We start from the raw sequence: 25338 nt of genomic DNA, 5'->3' as shown, positions 1-25338 counted from the left end.
TTTGCAACGACAATCTTTTAATAGTAAAAGAAATGGAAATAGGGGCGGCACCTGTGGCCCAAGGAGTAGGGCGCCAGCCCCATATACCAGAGGTGGCGGGTTCAAACCTGGTCCCTACAAAAAAAAAAAAAAAAAAAAAACTGCAAAAAATAAAAATAAAAAAAGAAATGGAAATAATCCAAATATCCATCATTATGAGGCTTGTTAATAAACTGGTCTATTCATACTATAATAAGAATAAAGTTGGGAGGCGCCTGTGGCTCAAAGGAGTAGGGCGCTGGCCCCATATGCCAGAGGTGGCGGGTTCAAACCCAGCCCCGGCCAAAAACTGCAAAAAAAAAAAAGGGAAATAATAAAGTTATAAGAAGGAATAAAAGAATGAATTAGCTTTACCTATGCTATTGTGGAATAATCACTAAAATATTATATAAAATTAACACCAGGTATAATAAAAATAATTCCTCCTACATGCATAGAGTATCTCTGAAAAGAGCAATAAACAATTAGTGACACCAGTCACTTGAATAAAATTAAAAATTGAAACAATAAGACACATGAATTAATGGTTCCTAAATTTTATGGCCACTATAGAAGGGAGTTAACTAAGCAATAATTACCATAATTATACACATTTACTGAACATTTGTACAGGGCCTGAAGTTACAGAATACAAAAAACCATATTCTCTAAGCAGAGACAAAAACACATCAACACATGCCCAACATGTAGATAGCATGGATTGAAGAAAACTGTATACAAACCTCAAGACACTGAAAATGAACTGACAGAAATTAGGAGCTGTTTGTCTTTGTAGCTCACTCTTTTCCTCATTCCCCAACCTAGCACAAACTTTTAAATAAATCAGGTACTCAAATATTTATGATTGAATAAATGACCAGTTGAATGGATAGAATGGATGGGATAGATGGGTAGACAGATGGATGATAGATAAATAGACTGATGTTAGAAAAAAGAGTGGTGGCTCGGCACCTGTAGCTCAGCAGCTAGGGCACCAGCCACATACACCAGGGCTGGCAGGTAGAACCCAGCCTGGGCCTGTCAAACAACAATGACAACTACAACAACAACAAAAAAATAGCCGGGCGTTGTGACAAGCACCTGTAGTCCTACCTACTTGGGAGGAGAGAGAATCACTTAAGCCCAAGAGTTTGAGGTTGCTGTGAGCTGTGACGCCATAGCACTCTACTGAGGGCAACATAGTGAGACTCTGTTTCAATAAAAAAAAAAAATGTGGACCTCTGCTCCCATTTCCTTCTGACAGTGGGCAAAACTAATCTCCTTGTGCTTCCCTGTACAAATGAGAGGTGCTAGAATATGTAAGTGTTTAAGAACCATGATCATAACACCTATATGCCTTGGTGGGTAATTACTATAGTGGTAGACAAAAGGATTTTCTCCCCGTAACCCTCAAATATGTCCATGACTTAATCCCCAGAATCTGTGACTATGTTACATGGCTAAAGAGACTCTACAGATGTAATTAAGATTACAGACCCTAAAATAGAGACATTATCAGAGATTATTCTTATAGGCCCAATGCAATCACGTGAGCCCTTAAAAGCAGAGAACTGTCCCTGGCTGGAGGAAGAAAGAGGCAGACATATTTGAAGTTTAACCATTCAATGCACTGTTGTGGCTCTGCAAATGAGGGGCCCACATTCAAGGACTAGAGAGGTGCCCCAAGGAGCTATAAGGGTGGCTTCTGGTTGACAGCCAGCAAGGAAACAGAGACCTCAGTCCTGCAACCACAGGAACTGAATTCTGCCAACAATCTGAATGGGCTTGAAAGATTCCTCTCAGAGCCTCCTAATAAGACCCCACTTGGCCAACACCTTGATTTGGGCCTTATGAAACAGAAGACAGAGAAATTAGCTGTGCCAGCTGGTCTTTTGATCTAGAGAACTCTGAGCTAATAAATCTGTATTGTTTTTAATTCACTAAAACAGCTTCTGGTGATTTGTTTGAGCAGGAACAGAAAACTAACACACTATCTTCCTGTTGAAGAGAAGATCATTTTTGAGCCTGTTCTACATGTTAAATCCTGTGCCCAGTGTTTGGGATGGAAAAAATGTGTTCGATTCTCAAGGAGCTCATAAGCACATAGCCTGCTGAAAAACTTGCTAAGAGGTTAGCACAAAGCACTACAGAGCGCAGTGGGGAGGCTGTGACATTCTCGACTCTTGACTTCTCACTCCTCCAATCATTCTCCTTCTATTATGCACTCCCCCAGTGAAGTGCACCACTAACTTTATTGCAAGTCAGAAATAGCAAGCCATCCTTAAGCTGCAGGGACCCTCAAGACCTGTGGTATATACCACCTTAATGCTATTTCTCCTAAGTCCCTTTCTTCCCTTTCCCCTACCTCCTCCCTACAACACCTGACTGCTATTTTTTGACCCTTTTATCACCTTTTACTTAGATGAGTGCAAGTAGCTCTCAATTAACTTTCCTGACTCAAGTGACATCCATTGTCTGAGTCATCTTGCAGAGAATTAAATCAATCACACCACGCTCTACCTCGAAATCTTTCTAAGACTTCCTACAGTTCTACAAAGTCTAACTCTTTGGTTATTACCCTTAGCACCCTTATTAGCTCTATTAGGGCAAAAATTGTCTCTGCTCAGCTTTTAAACCCAGTGCCTAGACCAGATGTGGTACATGGTTGATTCCCCAAAACAATCTGCTGAATGAATGAACTTGACCACATCTGACTCTACAGCAGTGGTTCTCAACCTGTGGGTCGCGACCCCTTTGTAGCAATGAAAAGGCATTGCAGCATTAGGAAGGCTGAGAACCACTGCTCTACAGCCTCATCTCTGGCTTTAAAGCAATCCCCTCCCACTACGCCCCTGCCCGCTGTCCAAACTGGCCCACCTTCTCTTTCTAGCTATACTACAGTTTTTCCTCATGACTAAAAGCCTTGTCCACCAGGCTGGTAAGTATGGCTCACTTTTTAAGATTCTACCTCACTCTGACAGGCTTCCAGTTTCCCTAACAGCTCAACCATCTGAAGCAAACTGTTCTGTCTCTTCTGGGTCCCTGATATAAGCTGTCCCCTCTTCTACTACAGCATCGACAGCAAGCCCTCGAGGGGAGTGCTATTCCAGGGTAGCGTATATATAAACAGCTTATTATTAGTTTGGTGCAAGCTACTTCCAGAAATCAAGTATAAGCAATTAGAAATGTTTATAGCAACTTGACATTACTGTGACATTTAAGTATGTGACACCTGTTGAACAAGACATAAACCCGTTCAGGTGTTGCTGAATTTGTGTGCCAAGTCATAGGTGGTGCCACCTGCATATTCCTCATGTGCAATAGGACCGTTTATTGATCTATGACAAAGCAATACAAACAAACAACCCAGTTGGTCCATCCCCACAGATAGTGTGGGAAGCACTGCATTAAAGTCCTCTGGTATGTTCTTACCTTGTCTCTTCCAGGAGCGTTGTTTCCTTCCTGGAATAATGCAGGTGTCCAACACATTTCAGTAAAGACATAAAGATGTGACTGATTAGAAAGCTTCATGGAAGACAGGAGATTAATCTATTTCCTAGTGAATGGTAAGAATTGGGCACTTTGGGGAAAAAGGATGGATGAATGCACTAAGGAAGGACAGCAAATGAGGAACAGTGTAGACAGATGACATACAAGCAATGGGAAGCTTTCAAAAAATGAAATATCAGGCAGAAGATCACCAGAGTCTTATCACACAGACAACCCCAAGCCTACCCCAGTAGAAGCCCCTCAGTGCAGAGTCTGCAAGCTCCAGCTCTAAGCAAGTGAACTCTATGAGGGATGAGTATGAGGGGTGAGCCTACAGGCAGGGAGACCAACTAGGATTTAATTTCAGTCATCCTATATGAAGTGAGGCCTGAACAAGGGCAGAGATAGTTTGGTGATGTCTAGTGGTGATAGAGACAAAGTCAAGAAATATTTCTGAGGCACTACAGGAAGGGCTTGGTGATTCGTTAGATAGGATAAAGGGATGGGGTTGCATGACTAAGGTTTCTGGTTTGCTTTGGGTGACTGTGCATAAGTTAACACCATGAGATGAGATATGGGATGCAGAAGGAGGAACCGGATTAAGAAACAGGGAGTTGGCAGATCCCAGTGTGATGAACCTGTTCAGTAGGAGATGTCAGCAGGCACCTGGGAGGAGGGAAGGGCTGAGAGAGAGAGCCTTTGGAAGCTTTCCTACCTCTCCGGTCATTTCACCACCATAAAGGAAGTGTGAGAAAAATAGAGGTTGAAGGACAAATTCTTGGAGAATAACATCATTTTTTTTTTTTTTTTTTTTTTTTTTAAGTACAGACTTTATTTATTTTTTTGGATTTTGGCCAGGGCTGGGTTTGAACCTGCCACCTCTGGCATATGGGACCGGCACCCTACTCCTTGAGCCACAGGCGCCGCCCGAGAATAACATCATTTAAGATGTGGGCTGAGGGAGGGAACCTCACAAAGACAACTACAACAACAACAAAAAAAAGAGTCAAAACAAAGCAAAGCAAAACAAAAACACCAGGACTGAGTATCTGGAGAATCACAAAAACAAAAGTGGGAAAAATTCTGAAGGAGACAGCAGCGAACAGAATCAAATGCAAAGCCAAATGCACAGAAAGGCCCGTGTCACAGAAGTGGACAGTGTCCACTGAACTGAGCCAAGCTGGAAGCCCCTGGGACTGCAAGGAGGGGGCAGCAGTGACGAGGCAGAAACCAAAATGCAAAGGCATTGAACAGGCCTCCTTCAAGAGGAAGGAGATGCAAAAATCAAGTTTTATGGGGGGAGGATGGGCGGAGGGAGGGCAATTGGTGGCATTACACCTGCGGTGCATCTTACAAGGGTACATGTGAAACTTACTAAATGTAGAATATAAATGTCTTAACACAATAACTAAGAAAATGCCAGGAAGGCTATGTTAACTGGTGTGATGAAAATATGTAAAATGGTCTATAAAACCAGTGTATGGTGCCCCATGACCGCATTAATGTACATACTATGATTTAATTTTAAAAAATCAAGTTTTATTATTCTTATGGAGGTAACACCTTGAGAATTTTTATAGTGAGGAGAAGAAATAATAGAAGAAAAGAAGGAACAGGAGGGTCTGGAGAAGAAAATAGGAGGAATGGAAAGGCTCCGTGGCTCTGTGGCTTGGGCATTGGTCACATACACCATGGTGGCAGATTTGAACCCAACCCGGGGCCAGCTTAACAATGACAACTACAACAACAACAACAAAAATAGCCGGGTGTTGTGGCGGCTGCCTGTAGTCCCAGCTACTTGGGAGGCTGAGGCAAAAGAATCACTTAAGCCCAAGAGTTTGAGGTTGCTGTGAGCTGTGACAACATGGCACTCTACCAAGGTGACATAGTGAGACTGTCTCAAGAAAAAAAAAAAGAAAGAAAGAAAAGAAAGGCTCCCTGCATGGTGCTGCTCTCCCTCCACTGGGACAGGGGTGTCACCTCCTCCTCCAAGGAGAGAAAAGGGAAAGGGAATGAAATAGGTGAGTTATAGCAGGGATGACAGCCTTCCCTAGACTCACATCTGGAATACGCCTTTCCTGTGTGCTCCCACAGCACTTAGCTCGACTACAATCACCTAAGTGACCTGTCTATACCAGTGCTAGATGGTAGGTGCCAGAAAGGTATAAACTGCATCCATCCTGTTCACCGCTCTATACAGTGCCTGATGTAACTGAGGCCCTAGCCACATGTACAGTCAACTAAATGGACACAAAAAATTAAAGGGGATCCACCAACAAAAGCTTCGAATTTTCTAGTAAAGTAGAAGGTGAGGTCAAATTGTTAAGGGTTTGCAAATTATAATCACCTGCAGAACATGAAGAGCTACTGAGGCTTGGGTCCCACCTCCAAGTTTCAGACTGAATTGGCCTCAGCAGCCCGGGCATGGAGAATTTTTAAGATCCTAGATGAGATATGTAGCCAAAGTTGAGAGTCACTCAATTATGGAAATTGAAATATTAAGTCACGTTGCTCAGGCTTTAGCTGAGACTGGAAACTATGAATTAATCAATTCACTGTTCTGGAAACTGCTTTTTTTTTTGTAGAGACAGAGTTTCACTTTATTGCCCTCGGTAGAGTGCCGTGGCCTCACACAGCTCACAGCAACCTCCAACTCCTGGGCTTAGGCGATTCTCCTGCCTCAGCCTCCCGAGTAGCTGGGACTACAGGTGCCCGCCACAACGCCGGGCTATTTTTTTGTTGCAGTTTCAGCTATTTTTTGGTTGCAGTTTGGCCGGGGCTGGGTTTGAACCCGCCACCCTCAGCATATGGGGCCGGCGCCCTACTCACTGAGCTACAGGCGCCACCCAATTAATTCACTGTTCTATCCAATTTTCCACAATACTGCTCAGCTGCCTGAGTATCCATGCAGAGGATGACGGTAGGATTAATTTGGAGTTAGGGCTTTGCCGGATAAAGATAATCATGAGACAAGTAACGAGTGAAGAGACGGGGGGGAAAACTCGGGTTTGTGACAGTGAAGCAGGGAAGAGTAGGAGAGGCGACTAGCCGGATAGAGGAGCTGATTACATTTTCTCAGCACATTTCCAGGGGAGAAGGCCCGTGAAAGCAGGTGATTGTAGTACTCCTGAGATTATTGCAGTTGAGTCAGACAAAGCATGTCAAAGGCTGCTCACAAGTTGGCATCTGAAAGGATTTTGAAGTCTCCCAGAGCAACGGCAGGGGGGAGGACAGAGACCAAAGTCCACATGGCACGTGGGAGGAAAGTGTAGACAGAGGGCTGAGAAAGGCAGAGTGAGGGCGGCACCTGTGGCTCAGTGGGTAAGGCGCCAGCCCCATATACCAAGGGTGGTGGGTTCAAACCTGGCCCGGCCAAACTGCAACCAAAAAATAGCTGAAACTGCAACAACAAAAAAAAAATAGCCGTGCGTGTGGCAGGTGCCTGTAGTCCCAGATACTTGGGAGGCTGGGCAAGAATCGCCTAAGCCCAGGAGTTTGAGGTTGCTATGAGCTGTGTGACATCCCGGCACTCTACCAAGGGCCATAAAGTGAGACTCTGTCTCTACAAAAAAAAAAAAGAAAGAAAGAAAGACTGAGCGAGCCCAAGAGGGAGGTTTTGTTTCATTTTTCCAGGAAGTGAAAAAGTAACAAATCGATTTGAAGTGGCAACTGATAGGGGAATTCTGGCCAGTCCACCCTGACACACAGAGCCTTTGAATATAAGAGGAAGACTCCATTCCTCTCACCCCTTCATCAGAGCCATCAGCAAACCCTAAAAACTCTATCTTCTAAATATATTCTAGAATCTGACCATTTTTCACTCAAATGGTGTCCCCTTTTTCTGTATTATTGCAATTGCCCCTTAGCTGGTCTTCCTGACTTCACCCCTTCCTTCTTCAACCTATTCCTCACATTAAAAACAAAACAAAAACATGTCACTCCTCTGCTTAAAAATGTGCCAATATTGGGCGGCGCCTGTGGCTTAGTCGGTAAGGCGCCGGCCCCATATACCGAGGGTGGTGGGTTCAAACCCGGCCCCATATACCGACAGTGGTGGGTTCAAACCCAGCCCCGGCTGAATTGCAACCAAAAAAATAGCCGGGCGTTGTGGCGGGCACCTGTAGTCCCAGCTACTCGGGAGACTGAGGCAAGAGAATTGCTTAAGCCCAGGAGTTGGAGGTTGCTGTGAGCTGTGTGATGCCACAGCACTCTACCCAAGGCCATAAAGTGAGACTGTCTCTACAAAAAAAAATGTGCCAATATTTTCCCACCTCACTCAGAGTAAAAGTTCTTAGAGTAGGTTATGTGGTCTTATATAATCTGGGCCCTGTCAACCTCTCTGATCTTTCTCCTTTTCCCCACTTCTGGTCTCAGCTTCAGCTACACAGATTCTCTTTCTTGACACACACCAAGAAAGCTCCTGACTCAAGGCATCTAAAACCACTGTCCCCACAACCCACAAGTCCCTTCCTCCAGACAGCTCCCATGACTCACTCCTTTATTTTCTCAGATCTCTGCTAAATGGCCACCCTTGACACTCCACTAACAAGCACTTCCCTCTCCCGCTTACCTTGCATTGTTTGAAACATCTCAATAATTTTTTCTTTTCTTTTTTTGAGATAGACTCTCACTCTGTACCCTTGAGTAGAGTGCCACGCATCATCATAGTGCACAGCAACCTCAAACTCTTGGGCTCATTTTAGTACAGAGGGAGTCTCACTCTTGCTGAGGCTGGTCTTGAACTCCTGAGGCTCAAGCAGTCTGCTCTCCTCAGCCTCCAAGAGTGCTAGGATTATAGGGGTGAGGCACCATGCCTGTTCTCTCAACAACTTCTAAACCTTTAAATGTCCATCATTAAGGAATTCCCCATTATAAAGAATTGCCCACTTTGGTTAAAATTTTCAAATTCTATTACATAAATAAGCATTTAATTTGTTCATTTAAAGGGCAATGATTAACAAGAAATAGAAATAAAGGAATTTCCATAATCTCTAGGAAAACATTCCCCTGACTCCGTTTCCCCATGATCAATTTTGGCACCCCAATCTTCCCACAATACAGGCTCTATGCCTCAGCCTCCTATCCTTCCCACAAACCCAGACTCTCCTTTACCCTTCTCTCTCTCTCTCTGCCCTTCTCACTCCTTTCTATCGGTACAGGCATACCCCATCTAGATTCCTGTGCTGGACCAAGGAATTAACTTCCCCTAGTTCCCTCTCCACTAGCAGCGTCACAAGCCAGCTCAAAGCACCCCTGACCAGCCCCTTTCTCTTTTCAGAGTCAAAGTGGAATTCCTGACCCCAATTCATTAATGGGATTTCTTTTATCCCTTACCCTCACCTCTCACTCTGATGCCTGATAAACTAATGTTTCAGCCATGCAAACTTTCTTGCTGTTCCCGCATTCTGTTATACCTTTGTACTATAAAAATTGTAGTAGGGGCAGTGCCTGTGGCTCAAAGGAGTAGGGCACCAGCCCCATACGCTGGAGGTGGTGGGCTCAAATCCAGCCCTGGCCAAAAACAGGAAAAAAATTTGTAGTAGGAATAAATTATTCAGAGGTTGTGAAGACTTTGCATTTTTTCTTTAAACATTTAAGAACATAAAAATTATTTCTAACACTGAAAACCTAAGATTAAATAGATTCGCTCTGTTTTATTAATTTAGCAGAGCACATACCTAATATTATCTCATTTTTATTCTACTTCACGTAAGGCATTTATAGCTTTAGAAAAATATATTAAATGTATCATAGTGTGGGACATTCCCTGTAAAATCCCAATAAGAGGTTGCTGTTTTTAATTATTAAGTATAAGTGAGCACTGCATTTTAAATTTAAATATTGAGAATAGAAGTTATTAAAATACAAACTGACAGACTGCTTAATAATGTATTTATATTTATCTACATAACCTAAGAACAGTATAATTTCTACTATTGTTTTTAATTTTTTCTTATGATTATTTATATACTTAATCAGACTTATCCTATTAGCCAAGAATCTCCTCACTATTGCCCTTTTTAATCTTTTTAATCTTAACTATATTGGTGGGTTTTTTTTTAATTTTTCAGGTTGATTACTTGATGACATTAGGGAATTATTTTTAATGTCTTAGGTGTGATAATGGTATGGTAACTTTTTATAGACCTTACCTTTCAGAGATATACTGAGATATTTACAGATGAAATAAGATTAGCCAGGAGGCTGAGTGATGGGTACATCAGTTCATTACATCATTCTACTTTAATAATTGTTGGGAAATTTCCATACTAAGAGTTTTAAGATAGAAATAAAATTTCCATGTTGAAATGCTTACTGTAAAAGTTTTTTTTAAGCCTGTTAAGAGAGATGGTTCTTTCTGTTCATATAAATATTCACGATTTTTTTTACTCAAGAAATACTTCAACAACCTTTTTTTTCATTAAATCATACCTGTGTACATTAATGCAATTATGGGGTACAATGTGCTGGTTTTATATACAATTTGAAATATTTTCATCAAACTGGTTAACATAGCCTTCATGGCATTTTCTTAGTTATTAAGACATTTATATTCTACACCTAGTAAATTTCACATGTACCTTTGTAAGATGCACCTAGGTGTGGTCCCACCAATTACCCTCCCTCGACCCATCCTACTCCCTCTCCCCTTTCCCCTTCTTCTTGGGCTATAATTGGGTTATAGCTTACATATTAAAGCTATAAATTGGTTTTATAGTAGGGCTGAGTACATTAGATACTTTTTCTTCCATTCTTGAGATACTTTGCTAAGAATATGTTCCAGCTCCATCTATGTAAACATTTTATAGGTAAAGTTTCCATCTTTCTTTAAGGCTGCATAATATTCCATGGTGTACATATACCATAATTTATTAATCCATTCATGGGTCAATGGGCACTTGGGCTTCTTCCATGACTTAGCAATTATGAATTGGGCTACAATAAACATTGTGGTAAAAATATCTTTCTTATAATGTGATTTTTGGTCTTCTGGATATATACCTAGAGGTATATATAGTAGAGGATATATAGTAAAGGAATTGTAGGATCGAATGGCAGGTCTATTTTTAGATCTCTAAGTGTTCTCAAACATCTTTCCAAAAGGAACGTATTAGTTTGCATTTCCACCAACAGAGTAGAAGTGTTCCATTTTCTCCACATCCATGCCAACATCTCTGATTTTGGGATTTTGGGATGTGGGCTAATCTTACTGGAGTTAGATGATATCTCAAAGTAATTTTGATTTGCATTTCTCTGATAATTAAGGATGATGAGCATTTTTTCATATGTCTGTGTGCCTGTCTTCTTCAGAGAAGTTTCTCTTCAAGTCCCTTGCCCACCTCAACAACCTTTTAAAGAATGCCTACAAGAGGCCATAAAGCAGTTTATCAAAATGTTAGCAACTATTGTTTCTGGTTGGGGGGATTATGGGTGATATGTGTTTTCTTTGTTATTACAAGATTTTGATTTTTTGTTTTTTTGTTACAAGTTTTTGTATTTCTAAAATAAGCATATGTTATTAAAGTCAAAAATAATCAATTTTTCTGATTATACGGAATTATGATTTTTCCATGTCAAGCATAGAAAACCTGTTTGTACCATAAATCTCTGGATCCTCTTCTACATTTATCATGAAAAATATTAATAAAAACACAAACACAAGAGTCCCACTGTCCATAAAACTACCTGCTTTATGACAGCAGGATGGAATGAATGAGTTTTAACTGACATTGGGGAAAGGCGAACTAGAGGAGACAATTTTGGAATGATGGGAAGGCCGGTAAGATGTTGGTATCACTCTGGCAAGGCAGACTTATTGACTCATGCAACTGAGTGCTTGTAATGGGCTCTGAGAGCAGATAGTCCAGAGGAGTCGGGCATTTCTGGGAATGTGATATGCAATGTCTTACACTATTTTCATTTTAAGTTTAGCTTGAGAAAGATTCATGTCTGTCTATATGACAAAAATATAGCTATCTTTTTGTTTTCTCTTGTTTTTCTTTTAGATTATTAGGGAGATAGGAGAGAGGACAATTTTTTCTTCATCCTTGAGTCAGAAGAAACAGTTAACGTGCTTTGACTATTTGTCCCAACATCATCCTCTCCTTCCTCTCTCCCATATCATTTTATTTTGAGTAGAATTAGCTGCCCATTCTGTACGTGAGGACTAGTAGAGAGGCTCTGGAGGTCCTTGCTCACAAACATCAGGACTCCCAAGACCCGGTATTAGAAATGTTAAGGTCTTTTGGGAAGGTATCATGTCGCTATTTCTTTTTTTTTGAGACAGAGTCTCAAGCTGTCACCCTGGGTAGAGTGCCGTAGCATCACAGCTCACAGCAACCTCCAACTCCTGGGCTCAAGCGATTCTCCTGCCTCCACCTTCCAAGTAGCTGGGACTACAGGTACTCGCCACAACGCCCGGCTATTTGTTGCAGCCGTCATTGTTGTTTGGCGGGCTGGGCTGGATTCAAACCCACCAGCTCAGGTGTATATGGCTGGTGCCTTAGCTGCTTGAGCCACAGGCACCAAGCCTCTATTCCTTACTTCAACAAATATTTGGTACCTATTCTGTGCCAAGCACCTTCTTGACACTAGGAATACACCAAGACCCCTGATCTCATGATGTTTACATTCTTGTGGTAAGAAGCACAAGTAAACAAAGATAAACATAAATAAGACAAATAGTGGCAAGAGTTATGAAGAAGGGCAGCGCCTGTGGCTCAAAGGAGTAGGGCACCGGCCCCATATGCCGGAGATGGCAGGTTCAAACCCAGCTCCGGCCAAAAAACTGCAAAAAAAAAAAAACAAAAGAGTTAAGAAGAAAATAAAACATAACAGAGTGGAGGTGATAGGGTAACCAGGGCAGAGGGCTACAATAGCGGCAGGGTAGTCAGAAAGGTCTAAGACACCAGAGAGGAGGTGGGGGCCAAGTGGTCCTGAAGGAAACGCAGCAAAGGCAAAGGCCCAGGGAGAGGCACAAACGTGGTGCGTTAGAGGAACAGAAAGCCACACACGAGGACGCGAGGACACGTGGCTCAGAGAGATGGGCACGCAGGGTCTTCTGACCTCGTTAAAGAGCCTGGGTTTTATTCTAGGTGCAAGAGGAAACCATCAGAGGTGGATTTTTTGTTGTTGTTGGTAGTATGACTAAATTTTTTAAGTATAGTAAAATACATGTAACATAAAATACACAATCTTAACCATTTTAAGTGTATATTTCAGTGGTATTAAATACATTCATATTATTGTACAACCATGACTAGCATCCATTTCCAGAACTCTTACATCTTGTAAAACTGAATGTCTCATCAGAAGCTTTTAAGAAAAGCAGTGACATGATCTGGTCTAAAAAAAAAAATTAATTTAATCACTTGGTGGAGAATTGATTATAGGAAGGCTTAGGAGCTTACCAAAGTAGATGGATTCAGGATATATTTTGTGGGCACAGCTGTCATGATTGCTGCTAATTTGGATGTAAGTATGAAATAAAGAAATGAGAAGAGATGACTTCCAGAATTTTCTATCTCCATCATCTAGAACATAGCAAATAGCTAACGCTTAGTGCATAAATGAGTAAATATTGATTTAACATCTAAAAAGTAGGAACCTTTCTTCCTGGAAAACCAGGATGACAAAAATGAAAACTACCATGGAATGGACACAGGAGATAACTTTTTTCTAGTATCGGTACTAATTGTGTCCTCATAACATGGATAAAGACTACTCAGTTCGTGTCAACATGAGCTGCCTAATTTTAACATTAACATTAAAAGTGAATCTTTTAAATGTATACAATAAGTTAAATTTTATTAAAGCTTAATAATTTTTATGTATATTATTTCTTGCTTTTCTTTTTTTTTTTTTTTTTTTTATAGAGACAGAGTCTCACTTTATCGCCCTTGTTAGAGTGCCATGGCGATAACTCACAGCAATCTCCAACTCCTGGGCTTAGGCAATTCTCTTGCCTCAGCCTCCAGAGTAGCTGGGACCCGCCACAACACCTGGCTATTTTTTTTTTTGTTGTTGCAGTTTGGCCAGGGCCAGGTTTGAACCCACCACCCTTGGTATATGGGGCCGGCACCCTACCCACTGAGCCACAGGCATTGCCCCTATGTTTTGCTTTTCTAAATCAATAGCTTTTTAAACTTTGAGACTATGATGCTATGGGCCACCTCTCCAGAGATTACAGCTATACACAAATTTGATGATTTGTAGAGTTTATGGACCTTCTAAAGTCCATCCATAGACCAATCTCAAGTTTAAGAAGCTTATGCTGTAGCTAGTACTAGAGTTATACATCATTATGGGAGTCTTATTAACTTAGCCCTGGAACCTTTGGAGAAATGCTTTCAAAGAGTTTGCCTTCATTACCATCCATAATAGAAGAACTATCAATAACCAATATTAATATCAAAAACTCTTTACATCCTCAGCAACTTTTATTTAAAGTATTATCCATAAAGCAAATCAAGATCCCCTTTATAAGACCATACTTGATAAATTTCTTTTATTACTCACCTCTAGGAAAAATAATATTTACGCTTTAAAGAAAACAGAAAATAGGCGGCACCCTTAGAACAGTTGCTATAGGACCACCCACATACACCCAGGCTGGCAGGTTCAGACCCGGCCCAGGCCTGATAAAACAACAACTACAAAAAAAAAAAAAAAAACATAGCTGGGTGTTGTGGCAGGTGACTGTAGTCCCAGATACTTGAGAGGCCAAGGCAAGAGAATCGCTTAAGCCCAAGAGTCTGAGGATGCTGTGAGCTGTGACGCCACAGCACTCTACCCAGGGCAACAGTTTGAGACTCTGTCTCAAAAAAAAAAAGATGGTGAATAAAGCCCTTCCTTTTATTAAAAAAAAAAGAAAAAGAAAAAGAAAAAGAGGAAAACAGATCATTAGAGTTATGCTTACTGTTTCAACTTGATTCTCAGCTAATAGTTAAAATGTAGTGTCCCATTAATCACTATATTACCTACATTTTCCCCTCATATGCTTGGATCTTAATATATTTACTATGAGCATTTTAAGTCTTTTTTTATTTGAAGAAAGATGAAATGTAAATTATGTGTAATCATATGCAAACTTTATGAGGCGTTTGAGACCAGCTTAAGCAAAATCAAGACCCCTTCTCCACTAACAACAGAAAAATTAGCTGGGTGCTGTGAAAAGTGCCCATAGTCCCAGCTACAAGGGAGGCTGAGACAGGAGGATCACTTGAACCCAGGAATTAGAGGTTTTATGAGTTAGGCTGACACCACTGCCCTCTAGCCTAGGCAACAGAGTGAGACTCTGTCAAAATAAATAAATAAATAAATAAATAATTTTGGGGGGAAAGATAAGAAAATAGATTTTAAGGCCATACATCATAAATGGCAGGAGGTAGTCGGGATTTCTGTACTTTATACCCAGATCTGCCACTCACACTCAGGAGACCTTAGGGGAAAAAAATCACTTAAATTTCTTGAAGCCTTAGATTTTTGGTCTCTGCAATTGGGTTAAGAGAATATACCACACAGAGTTCCAGTAAGAACGGATCACTAACCCATATTCACCTGTTATTAAGGAGATGGCTAAGCAACCATCATTCTCTATTTACTGATGAAATGGTAAAACCAAAGTTGGGGGGGGGTGACAGATTTATTTTAGCGGAATGCACAGCAAAACAATGGGCACTGCCTCTCCATTAAGCTCACCCCTGCTCAACCTCACAAATGCTACTTCCACAAAATACTCAGGCTTAAAGACAGAGAATGAGGAAAGGAAGGGAGCTGCTGGATGAAGAGAAAGCCCAGGCTTGGGCTAGATGGTTTAATCATCTCTGCTAAGATATATATTTTCCTTTTACATTTTCAGTTGTGATTCAGGTGTAGGTTTTATAACATGTGGAACTCAGAACTAGGCACATCATTACACTGCCCTGAGCTTTGGTTTTCCTACTTGTATGTAACATGCAGGATGTATTAATATAACCCTTGTCCCACCATGTTCTACAGTGAAGCTTGTAGAAATAATTAATGTCATCACTCATAGACAATGAGTGATAGAGCAGGGCAATTTAGGAGCTTCAAAAATTCAGTGTAAAGCTATACTCAGAGTTAAGCCAAACAGTAAAGTTATGAGCACCGCCTCCCCATTCTCCATTAATTAACATCAGCTCTACCCAACCTCACAAATGCTACTTCCACAAAATACTCAGGCAGTATTATAAGTTAGAAAAGCACCAGGGCTCTATCTGGGAAAATGTTTCTAGTCCCAACATGCTAAATAGACTTGTGGCCTTGGCAGAACAACTTGGCCTCATCCTGCCTCAGGGTCTTCGACCATAGCAGAAGTGGGCCTAAATGACCTTAGGGTCCTCTCAGCTGGAAACTCTTAATCTTTAAAGAAATGATCTACATATTTAAGTCCCTGCAAAAGTTTCACATCTTAGCCCCTTGGATAGGATAACTCCCGGGTACGTCCCAGTGGGACTGAGCACCAGCTGCCCACATTAGTAGTGGCCTCTTCATAATATTCCCGTCTCAATTCCCCACTCCCAAAATGCTGGTACTCTGGGCATAGTGGCACATGCCTGTAGTCCCTGCTACATATAGGAGCCTGAGGTGGGAGAAGCCCTGGGGCCCAGGAGTTGAGATTAGTTCTGGTTAGTTAACCAAAAAATTGTTAATAGTAATACTTACATACCTTTACAAACATTTACTTTCCCTTAAAATATATACTTATGCATTAGTTCTCCAGTTTTCCAAAGTAGTTCTAAAACTTTCCTTGAGGAAGAGGTTCTGACCAATATGTCTGATATAAACCAAACCTAGAATTTATCTTCTACTATTTCCAGTTTTAATTTTCTACCTGGATCAAAACCAAACATGTAAACAAAGTTGTAAGGAAAGCTCAGGATATTATCCTTCAAGTTTTTACAATATCCTTACTGCTCTTTTACAGTTTTTCTGACCACTTTTTTTGTAAATCACTTTTATGGAATCTTTCCAAAGAATTCAACTTTCCCTACACAGAAATAATAATACTATTTCTTTTTTCTTTTTTTTTTTTGAGACAGAGTTTGACTATGTTGCTCTCAGTAGAGTGCCGTGGCGTCACAGCTCACAGCAACCTCCAACTCTTGGGCCTAGGCAATTCTCTTGCCTCAGCCTCCCGAGTAGCTGGGACTACAGGCGCCTGCCACAGTGCCCGGCTATTTTTTTGTTGTTGTTGTTGCAGTTTGGCCGGGGCCGGGTTTGAACCCACCACCCTCAGTACATGGGGCCGGTGCTCTACTCACTGAGCCACAAGCGCTGCCCAATACTCTTTCCTTTTGTACTTATGTTTCATTAAGTTTACACATTTATCTAAATGGTCTATCACAATAACTGGTATAACTGGCACCAAGATGTTCACAATAAACACAACAAATTGCTGTTAAGCCAATAATCCACCAGATGGAGAAGGGGATGAGCTATTAGAAGCCAGTGTTCATCCTGCCTGAGCACCACTCAGTCTGCTCTATGTTGGGAAACAAAGAGCATAGGCTTATAGGTCAACTACTGTTGATGGAATTGTATTTGCATTAAGATTAACTATAAGCAAGTTGCCAACATCCAACTGTTTTTGTTTGTTTGTTTGTTTTTTGTTTTTAGCAGGCCAGGGTTGGGTTCAAACCCCCCAGCCCTGGTGCATGTGGCTGGCGCCCTACCCACTGAGCTACAGGCACCGCCCCAACTGGTTTTTTTAATCTATAAAAATGGCAACTGTATGTTTGACTATATTTTGACTATATGAATATGTGTGTGTACGTATGTGTATACATACACAGATGTACAGATGTATACACACACATACGCACATGTAAACACACACACATACATTTCATTTTTAAATACTGAGTATATTTAATATTAAACATTATATCCACTACCCACCTTTTTCTCCCTTTGAATAATGAATATTTGCTCTCCCTATTTTTTTATTTAAAAAAGTCCATTCCACATTTGCTCAGAAACTCACCCTAAGCTACTGAATAATCAGTAATTAGATTTTGGATTCTTAAGAAGGTCATTGCTACCTTCTTTCTTTCTTTGAGTTAAAGTCACACCTGTTAGAATCACACAGAAGAAGATGAAGCATGAAGGTAGCAGCATGTGCCTTTGTGCTAACTGAATAAGCAGCAGAGGGATTAAAATGTGGGTCAGCATCGTTGTTTGGCTGGTTGATTTCTGAGACATAAATCTTTTTGGCCTCCAGTATCCAACAGAGCACTGCCTGCCTAAAGAAGGCATGAAAAATACGGATAGGGGCGGCACCTGTGGCTCAAGGTGTAGGGCGCCGGTCCCATATGCCGGAGGTGGCGGGTTCAAACCTAGCCCCGGCCAAAAAAAAAAAAAAAGAAAAATACGGATAGGACATGGGGCAGAGAACCCTCAGACAGATTCGCAGTAAGTCACCTTTAAGCAACAAGCACCCTTTACTTCTGTTCTTTCCTTCTTGGGTCATTTCATTTTAATAAACAAATCACAAATATGCTATTAGGACAAAACCCAGAAATTTAGAACAGAAAGGAATAGTGGGAAACTATACTGAGGCTAAGAGCTGCTAGTGAAACTCTGTTTCTAGATTTTACACTTCTACTACTGACCCTAGAAAGTCTAAGTCATATTTATTTATGGTATATATGGTACCCCTTATGCCCTCACAAAACTACTGTATGGTATCAGCGTCCTCGCAGCTACTATACATGCTAAACTACCAACCCACAGGGTTAGTACACAGAATGAGAAGCTCCTGAACCTTGTGATTCAGCCTGGGTTTGAATCCCGGCTGCATCTTTCTACCAGTGTAGCCTGAGGACACTTTCTGTTTTCTTCACCTTTCTGAACTCATGCATATGAGGAGCCAGACTTAGCCAGCTTCAGAGAATTCATGAGCAAATGCATGTGAAGCGCCTCTTGCAATTGTGATGCCTAAAAGAGGACAAAACTTTCACCTCGTAATTGTCATTAAAACCCTAAATGCAGACACGAGAATCCTGTAAGCACAGTGGCACAGAGGATGCCCACGAAGTTTATTTCTATTCTAAAATTCATATGCAAGCTAAGCGTAATCAGGACATCTAATGTAAACAAGGATGGTAGCTGTCCTTTCCAGATCAGATACAGAACAAGAGATAGAGACTTCATGGGAGGAGGGGAGGTTTCAGAAAGGTAAAGGGGCAAACACCAGAGAAATGGTTTTTTTTTTTTTTTGTAGAGACAGAGTCTCACTTTATGGCCCTCAGTAGAGTGCCATGGCATCACACAGCTCACAGCAACCTCCAACTCCTGGGCTTAAGCGATTCTCTTGCCTCAGCCTCCCGAGTAGCTGGGACAACAGGCACCCGCCACAACGCCCGGCTATTTTTTGGTTGCAGTTTGGCCGGGGCTGGGTTTGAACCTGTCACCCTCGGTATATGGGGCTGGCGCCTTACCGACTGAGCCACAGGCGCCGCCCGAGAAATGGTTTTCAAATACAAATCTTAACAGGTCCTTCCCCTTTTTATCGGTCTCCCACTGATTCTCTGTTGACATTAGAATAAAACCCAAAATCTTTAGTAGGTCAAACAAGGCTCTTTGTAAATCTGGCTCCTACATAACTGGGCAACCTTCATCTCACACCCACTCTGTTAAAGTAGTTCTAATTCTCTGTGATCACACTTGCATTCTCTCTGCCTGGGTTTGGTTTCCCATCCCTCACCCATTTCGGCTGCCCTAACTCCCACTCTTGCTTCTTTCAGCTCTGGAGGACTCTGCCTACTTCTGCTCTGCCTCCCAATACCCTGTCTGGACATATCACAGTTCAGTACACTGCACTGTAACTTTGTGATGTGAACCTTCCTGTCATACACACCGACCTGGAGTGGCTTGAGCTTTCTGCCAGCCACTTTGCCAGACTCAAATGTTTGTAGAACACGTAACTTCTGAAACTCCCAAAGTTTGTCTAGGTTTGGCGCTAGTACCTCATACTAGAGGGGACAGGAAGCAAGGTTGCTGGTGTTCATGGCCTAAGTGCATTGGTAAGATTTGTCTGTAACATATAAGACTTGCTAGTTATATAGAACTTATTTAATTTGAATAGTCTGTTCAATAGATGGTATGAAGCTACTTCAGCCATTTACAAAAAGGATAATTTCACTTGCCAATGTATATGTGCTTTTAATATATGTAAATCAATTAAGAAACAAGGAAACTTCAATTTTTTTAGGACACCAATCTTATAAATTGCTCAGTTTGCATTAGCTTTCAACTGTTCATAACTTGTAAATGGTCACAATTGGATGAGTCACAGAAACACATAAGGGATGTGTTTATGGCATGTTTTTTCCATGCTACATGGTATCTATTATTGAAATTCCACATTATTTCTCAGTTTAACATGATGCTTTATCTACAATGACTCTAAAATTATGTTTGTGTTAAACATTACCCTTCCATATCCTAAAACTGATATGCACAAGCTCACATATGGAGTGAGTACAAGCAAATCATGCAGAATAAACACTCTTTTAAAAATTAAAAAGAATCTTACTTCCTCAACATGACTAGAAATTATTTGAGGATGGGGACTTTCTTTTGTGTACATTCCAATGTGTGGCACAGTCCCTATCATAGGTTGAAGTCCCAACCCCCAATACCTCAGAATGTAACATTATTTGGAAATTGGGTCTTTGCAGATATAATTAGTAAAGATATTGGAGTAGAGTGGGCCCTCAATTCAATATGACTGGTGTCCCTATAAGAAGATGGCCATGTGAAGACCCAGACACAGGGAGAAACCCTGTGAAGACAGAGGCAGAGATTAGAGCAAGGCCTCTACAAGAAATGCAGTTGTCATCAGAAGCCAGCAGAGAGGCGAGGAACAGATTTCCTCTCAGAGCCTTCGGCAGGAATCCACACTGCAGGAATCCCACTACAACTCAGGGTAGTTTAGACCTGTCACCTCCAGAACTCTGAGACAAATTTCTGTTGTTTGTAGCCACCCCAGCTGTGGTTACTTTGTTACAGCAGCCCTGGAAAATTGAAACAGTATTTAATAATGTGCATATTGGATTGAATTGCTGTTACTTCATAGGAAGAAAAGGTAGGTACAGTGCATTGATCCTGCTTTTTAAATTGCTTTTAGAAATCTGACAATGTGTGTTGAGAGCCATAAAAATGATACTTGTTGACAAAGTAATTCCACTTTTGGAACACTATCATAAGAAAATAATCTCCAGTTTGTAAAATGATATATCTGCAAAGATAAGCATTACTGTAACTTAAGATTATTTAGAATTTTTAGCTAATATATCTGTCTAACAATAGAGTATTAGTTAAATCAATCACATTATAATTACTGGAAGATAATATAAACAGTCAACGTTTTTAAAATTAGGTAAAATGAAAAACGCTTACTAGATGTTTATGGAAGACATAGAATACTAAAATTCTGTATGAAGTGGGATGTAAGAAAATATGCATAGGAACAAAAAGTCAAAAGCGAAACAGAAAAATATTTATTGTGGTAGAATCGTGCTTAGTGGATAAGAACTCTCTTCTTGGCTCTCTAATCTCACCTTTTTGGTACCACTATTTAATCTTCTTCTCTCCTTACCTCAAACCTCCTCAAGCACAGCCAATTCTTTCTTGGCAATGCCTCTCAGTACTAGTTCGGGTCCATATCACCTTATACAGATTTTTTTTTTTTTTTTTTTTTTTTTTGGAGACAGAGTCTCACTTTGTCACCCTTGGTAGAGTGCCATGGCATCACAGCTCACAGCAACCTCCAACTCCTGGGCTTAGGCGATTCTCCTGCCTCAGCCTCCCAAGTAGCTGGGACTACAGGCACCCGCCACAATGCCCACCTATTTTTTTGGTGCAGTTTGGCCGGGGCTGGGTTTGAACCCACCACCCTCGGTATATGGGGCTGGCGCCCTACTCACTGAGCCACAGGCGCCGCCCACCTTATACAGATTTTATTAAAAGATTCCTATTTGCTCTGACTGCAACCTCATCTATCATATCTACCACCAGAAAAAAATAATAATAATTCTGCTAAATATGTCTAGTGTGCTAATCTATTCATTTATGTTTTATGCACTCTTTTGTATGGGCTGCTATTTTTCAATTAAAAAGTTTTTGCTGGATGGGGCCTGTGCCTCAAAGGAGTAGGGCTCTGGCCCCATATGCCAGAGGTGGCAGGTTCAAACCCAGCCCCAGCCAAAACCTGCAAAAAAAAAAAGGTTTTGCTTTTTTTAAAAAACTTACTGTGGTTTCACATCTTACTTTGTTAAGAATGGTTCTCTGATGATTTGCAGAGAAGGTTATACCTCTAAATACCATGTTTCATGGGGATAACAGGGTAGGTACTTGTCTGTAGCAATGGAGTGAGCACAGCTTTTCTCCCCTTCAGCTACAAACTCCTTAACAACCTGTACAACCGGACTTAAAAATTTCACTGTCATCAAACTCACTCTGTCTGTGCTATCTTTTTTTTTTCTATGAGACAGAGTCTCAAACTGTTGCCCTGGGTAGAGTGCTGTAGCATCACAGCTCACAGCAACTTCAAACTCCTGGGCTCAAGGGATTCTCTTGCCTCAGCCTCCCAAGTAGCTGGGACTACAGGCGCCTGCCACAATACCCGGCTATTTTTTTGTTGCAGTTGTCATTGTTGTCTAGCAGGCCCAGACTGGGTTCGAACCTGCCAGTTTCAGTGTATGTGGCTGGTGCTGAGCCTGTCTGTGCTATCTTAATTTGTATTGCATCTTATTCTACAAATACTTACCAAGCAACTACTCTGTTTCCCCGAGTGTCTTATTTTAAGGTATGCTCCCAAAGATGCACTAGGACTTATTTTCAGGGGACGTCTTATCTTTCCTGTAAGTGGGTCTTATTTTCGGAGGATGTCTTATTTTCAGGAAAACAGGGTACTAACTATAGGCCAGAAGACGTAATGTCCTAAGTTTTTTACAATCTTTTAACAAAAGCAAACACTTAAAAAGATGATAATCAATAGTAGAAAACAGGATTCAATAAATGATAAATGAGCATTTAGGAGTGGGGGAGGAGGGAGAGTGGAAGACTGACAAAGGCTAGAAGAGACCAGGTAAAAGTTGAAATATTTGGGGCGGCACCTGTGGCACAGTGGGTAGGGTGCTGGCCCCATATACCGAGGGTGGCAGGTTCAAACCCAGGCCCAGCCGAACTGCAACAAAAAAAATAGCTGGGCGTTGTGGTAGGTGCCTGTAGTCCCAGCTGCTCGGGAGGCTGAGGCAAGAGAATTGCCTAAGCCCAAGAGCTGGAGGTTGCTGTGAGCTATGATGCCACAGCACTCTACCGAGGGCGATAAAGTTAGACTCTGTCTCTAAAAAAAAAAAGTTGAATCTTTGGAGGTATTATGACTGGGAGAAAGGTGACATGAGACAGGACTGCTGATTTTTGCATGTTGGTGACTAAGATAAAGGTGGAGCCCTTGACAGAAATGACCTTCTAGAAGTGCTTTGAGGAAAAGCAGGGCAAATGGAATATTATCATGTACACAGAGAGATGTTACACTAAACTGAAGATGTCCCATGAAAAGCAACAGGTCAGTAAACCAGGTAAGTACAGGTGATAGAGTAAGCAACAAAGTTCAACAAATCTTTCCCTTCTTTTTTTTTTTTTAAGAGCCTGAACTAGTACAAAGACACACAAGAAGAAAAAGAGGGGCCTGAGATTGAAAGCCTGATCAATGATGCCTGAATGAGTCCTGTACACAGGACTTCAGGAAAATGAGGATAAAAAAGGCTCGAGCCTGTGGCTCAAGCGGCTAAGGCACCACCACATACACCTGAGCTGGTGGGTTCGAATCCAGCCTGAGGCCTACCAAACAACAATAACAGCTGCAACCAAAAAATAGCTGGGCGTTGTGGCAGAGGCAGGAGAATCGCTTGAGCCCAGGAGTTAGAGGTTGCTGTGAGCTGTGATGCTACAGCACTCTACCCAGGACGACAGCTTGAGGCTCTGTCTCAACAAAAAAAGAAAGAAAGGATAAAAAAGGGAACTCCAAGTGACAGACAGTATGGGGCTGTGGTTAAGAGGCGCAGCGGGGGCGCCAGAGCCCCAGAGCTGGAAACTCCCCTTGCTACAATGGGTATGGCCTGAGCAAACCTCTCAGTGCCTCAGTTTCCTCCTCATTAAAATGATATTAATGTCACAAGATCGTTATAAGGTCAAAAGTGTTAACACAAGAACTTTGATCAGTGCCTGGCACACAAACATTGGTAAATGTCTACCACTGGGGTGAGGGGTGGATTTTTATTTAGTCCTGGGTGAACTTGGACATACCAATTTCTGATCAGCAGTATAAGCAGAAGCTACAAGTGAGTTAAGTATAAGCTAGTGAGCGGTAAGAAGGTGAGGGCAGCCACAAAGTATCGATGACTCTTTTTAAAGCAGTTAAGCAATACGAGCCAGGGGAGAAATTAAGGATGACCCGAGAGCATGGGTTTAGGTGAAAATGCGTTCAGAAGGAACTTCGCAGCAAGAGAGGAAAGACCAGAGGCGAGAAAGTCGCTGAAACTGTTCTACAGCCAGTTTGGGACTTGTTTGCCTAGCTACACAGGGAGCCTAAAGAAGCGATCCTCGCCGTCCGAGTTCCCCAGGGAGCTCGGAAGAGCGTCTCTCCTCCCCGTCAGGTTAAGTTTGAATCAGCGCTGACTGATTAGAGGGGGGAAAGGCCCATTTCCCAACGAGCCAGACCTCGCAGCCCGCATGCTAAAACAACAGGCTTTCCTAAACCCACCTCCAGCACGACCTGTTCCACGGCATTGCACTCATCACCCTCCTCCCCTGCCCGCAGCCTCCACCGGGACAGGATGCGGCTCGGGAAGCCAAAGAGACAGCGCCCGGCTCCGAAGGCAGCGCCCGAGTTCATTCCGGGCCCCAGAACACAGGCGCCCGGGAGGGGAAGGAAGGAAACAGAACCACCGGGGCTCGGGAATCTGAGTGGGGGGTGGGGTGGCGAGCCAGCCCCCGGCGCTGGGAAAACGACCTCGGCGTCCAAGGTCGCACAGGTCCTTCCCTTCCCAGCCCCGGCGGCGACTACCTCTGCCCCGCCCGCCGGGACGCGCCGCCCGGGCTCGGCTCGGCTCCGCGCCGCGACTCCTCCCGGGGATGCTGGGGCGGCGGGGGCCCGCCGCGCGGGGCAGGTGTCGCGGGGCGCCGCGCTCCGGCGGGGCGGCCTTCGCCCACGCCACGCGCAGGCCGTGGGCACAGAACTTCCGAGGCGCCTCCCGGGAGCCCAGGGAGGGCCTGGCCAGGTTCTCCGAGTCCCCGGCCCCCGGTGCCCCCAGCTCGCGCGCCGCGCCCGACGCCTTTCCCCGGGGCGCTCGCTCCCTTCCCCTTCCCCCAGGTCTTCTCCGCGCCCGGGAAAACTTTGGCCCCGCCCGCCGGCCCGGACCCCACTCACCGCGCGGGGAGCGGAGCAGAAGCGCTGGGCGCCCGCGGAGCGAGGGCGGCGGCGCGAGCGCGGAGCTCCTCACAGCGGCCCCTGCCGTCCCGGCCGCCGACTGAGCTGCAAGGGCGAGGAGGCCGCCGGGTGTCACCTGCCGGCTCTCCCACCCCGCCGCATGACGCGCGCGGCGCCGCCCCTGCCCGCCCGCCCGCCAGGTGCCCGCCGAGGGGCGGGAGGAGGCCCGGCCCGGAGCGCTGGGGGCCCCGGGAGCCTCCCCTGGTCCCGCGCCCGGCCGCTCGCACCCGGCTGGGCCCGGGACGCCCCGGAGCCCTGGGATGTCGCCTCGGGTCCTGTACTAACTACATTTCTCTCTGAGCACCATGCCA

General features: G+C 43.0%; 1 protein-coding gene across 3 annotated transcripts in view; it reads right to left on the bottom strand.

The window, feature by feature from the left end:
* Window positions 1–25099, bottom strand: part of ELOVL7 (ELOVL fatty acid elongase 7) — a 106310-nt gene extending 81211 nt beyond the window's left edge. The window contains exons 1-2 of one of the 3 annotated variants that reach the window (XM_053590208.1): window positions 24968–25093; window positions 3451–3480 (exon numbers count right to left, since the gene is read on the bottom strand). The gene's annotated coding sequence lies outside the window, so the exon portion shown is untranslated. Of the gene's footprint in view, window positions 1–3450; window positions 3481–24967 lie in introns of all 3 variants that reach the window. The other 2 variants (XM_053590198.1, XM_053590227.1) reach the window with 2 other exon arrangements.
* Between the last annotated feature and the right edge of the window lie 239 nt (window positions 25100–25338).

This window comes from Nycticebus coucang, chromosome 1, assembly GCF_027406575.1.
Source record: "Nycticebus coucang isolate mNycCou1 chromosome 1, mNycCou1.pri, whole genome shotgun sequence".
In the NCBI taxonomy this organism is placed as follows: Eukaryota; Metazoa; Chordata; class Mammalia; order Primates; family Lorisidae; genus Nycticebus; species Nycticebus coucang.
This window is presented reverse-complemented; position numbering and strand designations above follow the sequence as displayed.